Source organism: Oncorhynchus masou, chromosome 29, assembly GCF_036934945.1.
Source record: "Oncorhynchus masou masou isolate Uvic2021 chromosome 29, UVic_Omas_1.1, whole genome shotgun sequence".
Lineage (NCBI taxonomy): Eukaryota > Metazoa > Chordata > Actinopteri > Salmoniformes > Salmonidae > Oncorhynchus > Oncorhynchus masou.
In genome coordinates this window covers 70,579,897-70,586,634 of record NC_088240.1, presented here as the reverse complement: position 1 = coordinate 70,586,634, position 6,738 = coordinate 70,579,897, and the positions used below count along the sequence as shown (strand labels likewise).

The 6,738-nt window shown below is 47.9% G+C and overlaps 1 protein-coding gene across 1 annotated transcript in view; it reads left to right on the top strand.

The window, feature by feature from the left end:
• The first annotated feature begins 2,604 nt into the window (after positions 1–2,604).
• LOC135521294 (t-SNARE domain-containing protein 1-like) overlaps positions 2,605–6,738 on the top strand; it is a 151,671-nt gene continuing 147,537 nt past the window's right edge. The window contains exon 1 of the mRNA XM_064947213.1: positions 2,605–2,675. The gene's annotated coding sequence lies outside the window, so the exon portion shown is untranslated. The remainder of the gene's footprint in view (positions 2,676–6,738) is intronic.

Here is a 6,738-nt window from a genome sequence, read left to right as displayed (position 1 = left end):
GTGTGTCTCCAGTACCTCATTGACTGGGAGGGGTACGTCCCAGAGGACCAGTGCTGGGTTCCTGCGGTGGACATCCTGGATTCGAGGCGTTGGGGGAGGGACAGGGCGTCTCCAGTACCTCATTGACTGGGAGGGGTACGTCCCAGAGGACCAGTGCTGGGTTCCTGCGGTGGACATCCTGGATGCTTCGCTGACCAGGGTTTTAGAAGGTATTTAGGTATTAGAATAATAAGACTATAATCCAATAATGTGTGTGTGGGACAAGTTAAGAGTGAACACATGACCTGGTTATAACTCTGAAAACTGACAACAGGAAAGAGGGCCCTTCCAAGGTCCCTCTAATCTAGGTTGGAGGGGAATGGCTAGAAACTGCCATGCTGGTAGAAAAGTGATAAACTGTGTGTGTGTGTGTGTGTGTGTGTGTGTGTGTGTGTGGTGTGGTGTGGTGTGGTGTGGTGTGGTGTGGTGTGGTGTGTGTGTGTGTGTGTGTGTGTGTGTGTGTGTGTGTGTGTGTGTGTGTGTGTGTGTGTGTGTGTGTGTGTGTGTGTGTGTGTGTGTGTGTGTGGGTAGGTAGGTAGGTAGGGGTAGGAGTTATAAAAGGACTGTGTTTGCATTTTTGACTTCAGAGTACTCTCTCAATAAAGAACTAACCTATTGCAGACTGGGGGCTTTGTCCAATTCTTCATTAACCATGGTCTTACAAACTTCTGGGAATTGGTCAAAGCTATAGTGATAGTTGAGTTCAACCATTGGGATACAAATTCTCGTGATAGTGTTCCTGCGCCTGTCTCCAAAATCCTTTATACGAGCATGACAATATTCTCACTGTAAATATATGTATTTATTAGTACAACTCTATCTATTTTTATCTGTATAAATGTCCATGTATCATTGTTTTGTTGATTACTGTAAAATAGTTAACATCTACATTTAATGTTTTCTTCTTGATGAATTCATCATCCATAATGTTAACAGTTGAAATTGAACATACCACTAAATGTTTTGAGAATCTGTTATAACAGTTTTGAGCAGCAGTATTAAAATAACACAGTCTCATATCTGAGCAGTCATTCAACTAACTAACTACTATAGAACAAAAAGTCTGCAGCTAAAATGTTAACACCCCCCACCTCCGAAAAAACAACTAACTAATGTTACTGATGATGTCCAGCATTTCTCATGTTTCACCTCCCTCCCTCCCTCCCTCCCTCCCCCTCCCTCCCTCCCTCCCTCCCTCCCTCCCTCCCTCCCTCCCTCCCTCCCTCCCTCCCTCCCTCCCTCCCTCCCTCCCCTCCCTCCCTCCCTCCCTCCGGCCAGCAGTCTTGTACACAGAGGAGACACACATGGCCCAAAACCTGCCAAACATGTCAGTCTGAAATGAAAACCACAGATGGTACTGTGTACCAGTTATAGAGATTCTATATTTCTTCTTAAGTCTGTGGTACAAACAATCAGACAAAACACAGAGAGCAGTAAGATGATTGTACTTTACAGAAGACTGCACTTCAAGATACAATATCATACACAATGGCAGAGGTGATAGTGGTGGATTTAGGTAAACAGTAACAGTTGAGCGGACTATCGTAACATTAGATTGCAGAAACTGCCTTGAGGCCACTTAACATGCATGACTGAAAGAGACACCAAGAGAACAGACTTAGGCAGTAGTCCCATCCCTCCGTCCCTCCGTGGCTGTGGCTGCCATAAACACCCAGCGTGAGGGTGTGAAGGACGACAGAGAGAGAGGCAGGGAGGAGTGATATTTTGCCAATGTTAGTTAGGCCATTCTTCCCCTGGAGAGCCCAGCAAGTAATCCTATTGCTATGGAGGAGACTGTGCTGCCTCTCCATGAGGACTGTCACCTCTGGTCCCAGAAGATCCTGGTTTATCCTGTTTCACCCAGGTTAATGTCATATTAATCTCTCCTTCACACTTCCTTACCTCTCTGCCATTCACTGGCTGTGACTGGCCCACTATACACTCACCTCACTGAGGTCAGATACAGCTCCAGTTTAGAGATTCCTCTCTCTCTATAGGGAAGGTAATGACAGAGGTGATTGAGTCCAGGTGAGTCCAATAATTGCTGATGCACGTGACGGGAGGAAGGCAGGCGTGCATAATGATGATGGCAGGCGTGCGCAATGCTGGGGAGCCTGGCTCCCTTGAGCGCCAGGGGGGAAGCGTGGGAGCAGGCGTGACAATAACAACATTAAGTGGAACACAACCCCATCGAACTCACAGGATATATCCCAGATATGAAACACTTCATTGGGAAAAATAGAAGAAGTCAACATAACCATGTGTTTCCAGTTTTAGATTTAAAAAATTACGATAATTTCTATCGCCGCATGCGAAATGTATATTACACAAATGACAGACATAGATTACTCATTGCATAAAGCATTCAATGAACAATGAATCCACTTTGTTTCTTTTTCTATTTTTTCTGTTTCAATCTCTGTAATTGCTATTGTTCCTTGATTTCCGCAGTCAATTTGCCACTCTGTATTGCATATCCCAGAGTGCATTTCTACTGCCTAAGCTGTCATATGACCGTACTGGAGGAGCAGGTGGCAGGTCATGTGATGTTTAAGCCGTAGCTGTCTGGAAGCTGCTGCTAAATTGGAGTTGAATCTCAGAGCAGACACCCACTCTATATCTCTTTCCAGGGGAAGGTAATGTGTGGGAAACCCAACCTTCTTTTTCATGCTGGTTTTCTCTCGTTATCTGAATAGTGCTGTGGTCAGAGACATCGGGAATGGAAGGAGAGAGAGGGGAATGAGGAGGAGGCAGGGATGAGAGGGAAGAGAGGAAACCATTAAGGATGCTCTTCCGTTGATGCATCCAGGAAGCAGAACCAGGAAGGACTAAGATTTATTGTACTTTGTTATTGTTAGTACGCTATGTGTCTAGCCTGTGTGTGTGTGTGTGTGTGTGTGTGTGTGTGTGTGTGTGTGTGTGTGTGTGTGTGTGTGTGTGTGTGTGTGTGTGTGTGTGTGTGTGTGTGTGTGTGTGTGTGTGTGTGTGTGTGTGTGTGTGTGTGTGTGTGTGTGTGTGTGTGATCGTGTGTTAAAATATAACCTCGGGAGATGGAGTGATACATATAGGAATAGAGAGATAGATAGATGGTGGGATGTACTGTATATGCTGTTTATCTGGTTATCTCTGTCTGTTGTTAAACCACCCTCAGCTCTCTGAAAGAGAACACTCAGACAGCATGCTGCCGGCTTCCTCTTCAGGCAGGCAACCAATCAGCAATGCTTGATGCTCTCTGTTTATCCCTCTCTCAGCCAATTAGTTTGCACATGGTTTCCGACTGCCCAATCAGCTCCTTCCCCTGCTGCTGATGTGCTTTGGGTAGTCATAGACGTGGCAAGTCATACGTGGATGAGGTTTACAGGTTTACAGGTTACGTTCTTATCAAATTATTACACATCAATACACATAATAATACTTTATATTTACTCTGCCACATTACTACATGTAATAATATAATACATTTTATTATGTTACGGCCTTTTCTAAAATGTATTACGTCCCCCCCACCTCATTAATCTACACACAATATCACACAATGAGAAAGCAAAAACAGGTTTCTAGATTTTTTTGCAAATTTTACATTTACATAAGTATTCAGACCCTTTACTCAGTACTTTGTTTAAGCACCTTTGGCAGCGATGACAGCCTCAAGTCTTTTTGGGTTAGACGCTACAAGCTTGGCACACCTGTATTTCTTTGTAGCTTTTTACACACGACCACAGTCAGAGGCTGGCACTAAGATAGCATTGTATGAGCTGTATTCCACCATAAGCAAACAAGAAAACACTCACCCAGAGGCGGTGCTCCTAGTAGCCGGGGCCTTTAATACAGGGAAACTTAAATCAGTTTTAACAAGTTTTTATCAGCATGCTAAATGTGCAACCAGAGGGAAAATAACTCTGAAAAACGTATACTTCACACAGAGATGCATACAAAGCTGTTATGTACTTGAGTGAAGACCCAAAAGCGGTTTTAACAGAAAACAGAGTTCTTTAATGAAAAACAGGAATGGCATAAATCCTCTTCCAACGTAGTCAATGGAACAAAAAGAACGTTAGTATAATGCAGGATGCACCTGCCAGGCAGACTCCGACAGGATAGGACAAGGTGGAAGCAAACGGGACGACAGCTTGCTTCTGGCATCAAAAACACAAACAAGAATCAGACACTGAAAGTAGCAGGAACAGAGAGAGAAATAGAGACCTAATCAGAGGGGGAAGAGAGAACAGGTGGGAAAGAGTGAATGAGCTAGTTAGGGGAGATGTAGAACAGCTGAAGAATGAGAGACAGAGAAGGTAACCTAAAAAGACCAGCAGAGAGAGACAGAGTGAAGAGAAAGGACAGGAACAGACATAACAAGACATGACAGTACCCCCCCCACTCACCGAGCGCCTCCTGGCGCACTCGAGGAGGAAACCTGGCGGCAACGGAGGAAATCATCGATCAGCGAACGGTCCAGCACGTCCCGAGAGGGAACCCAACTCCTCTCCTCAGGACCGTACCCCTCCCAATCCACTAGGTACTGATGACCACGGCCCCGAGGGCGCATGTCCAAAATCTTACGAACCCTGTAGATGGGTGCGCCCTCGACAAGGATGGGGGGAGGGACGAGCGGGGGCGCGAAGAACGGGCTTAACACAGGAGACATGGAAGACCGGGTGAACGCGACGAAGATAGCGCGGGAGAAGAAGTCGCACTGCGACAGGATTAATGACCTGAGAAATACGGAACGGACCAATGAACCGCGGGGCCAACTTGCGAGAAGCTGTCTTAAGGGGAAGGTTCTGAGTGGAGAGCCATACTCTCTGACCGCAACAATATCTAGGACTCTTGGTCCTACGCTTATTAGCGGCCCTCACAGTCTGCGCCCTATTACGGCAAAGTGCCGACCTGACCCCCTTCCAGGTGCGCTCGCAACGCTGGACAAAAGCCTGAGCGGAGGGGACGCAGGACTCGGCAAGCTGAGATGAGAACAGCGGAGGCTGGTACCCGAGGCTACTCTGAAAAGGAGATAGACCGGTAGCAGACGAGGGAAGCGAGTTGTGGGCGTACTCTGCCCAGGGGAGCTGTTCTGACCAAGACGCAGGGTTACGAAAAGAAAGACTGCGTAAATGCGACCAACAGTCTGATTGGCCCGTTCGGCTTGACCGTTAGACTGGGGATGAAAGCCGGACGAGAGACTGACGGAAGCCCCAATCAAACGGCAAAACTCCCTCCAAAATTGAGACGTGAACTGCGGGCCTCTGTCGGAAACGACGTCAGACGGAAGGCCATGAATTCGGAAAACATTCTCGATAATGATCTGAGCCGTCTCCTTAGCAGAAGGGAGCTTAGCGAGAGGAATGAAATGAGCCGCCTTAGAGAATCTATCGACAACCGTAAGAATAACTGTCTTCCCCGCTGATGAAGGCAGTCCGGTGATAAAATCTAAAGCGATGTGAGACCACGGTCGAGAGGGAATGGGAAGCGGTCTGAGACGGCCGGCAGGAGGAGAGTTCCCAGATTTAGTCTGCGCGCAGACCGAACAAGCGGCGACAAATCGACGCGCGTCACGTTCCCGAGTGGGCCACCAGAAACGCTGGCGAATGGAAGCGAGCGTACCCCGAACGCCGGGGTGGCCGGCTAACTTGGCAGAGTGGGCCCACTGAAGAACGGCCGGACGAGTAGGAACGGGAACGAACAGAAGGTTCCTAGGACAAGCTCGCGGCGACGGAGTGTGAGCGAGTGCTTGCTTTACCTGCCTCTCAATTCCCCAGACAGTCAACCCGACAACACGCCCGTCAGGGAGAATCCCCTCGGGGTCGGTGGAGACCTCAGAAGAACTGAAGAGACGAGATAAAGCATCAGGCTTGGTGTTTTTTGAGCCCGGACGATAAGAAATAACAAACTCGAAACGAGCGAAAAACAGAGCCCAACGAGCCTGACGCGCATTAAGTCGTTTGGCTGAACGGATGTACTCAAGGTTCCTATGGTCAGTCCAAACGACAAAAGGAACGTTCGCCCCCTCCAACCACTGTCGCCATTCGCCTAGGGCTAAGCGGATGGCGAGCAGTTCGCGATTACCAACATCATAGTTACGTTCTGACGGCGATAAGCGATGAGAGAAAAACGCGCAAGGATGGACCTTGCCGTCAGAGAGAGAGCGCTGAGAAAGAATGGCTCCCACGCCCACCTCTGACGCGTCAACCTCAACAACAAACTGACTAGAGATGTCAGGTGTAACAAGAATAGGTGCGGATGTAAAACGATTCTTAAGAAGATCAAAAGCTCCCTGGGCGGAAACGGACCACTTAAAGCACGTCTTAACAGAAGTAAGGGCTGTGAGGGGAGCTGCCACCAGACCGAAATTACGGATGAAACGACGATAGAAATTAGCGAAGCCCAGAAAGCGCTGCAGCTCGACGCGTGACTTAGGAACGGGCCAATCAATGACAGCCTGGACCTTAGCGGGATCCATCTTAATGCCCTCAGCGGAAATAACGGAACCGAGAAAAGGGACAGAGGCGGCATGAAAAGTGCACTTCTCAGCCTTCACATAAAGACAGTTCTCCAAAAGGCGCTGGAGGACGCGTCGCACGTGCTGAACATGAATCGAGAGAGACGGTGAAAAAATCAGGATATCGTCCATGTAAACGAAAACAAAAATGTTCAGCATGTCTCTCAGGACGTCGTTAACTAGTGCCTGAAAGACAGCTGGAG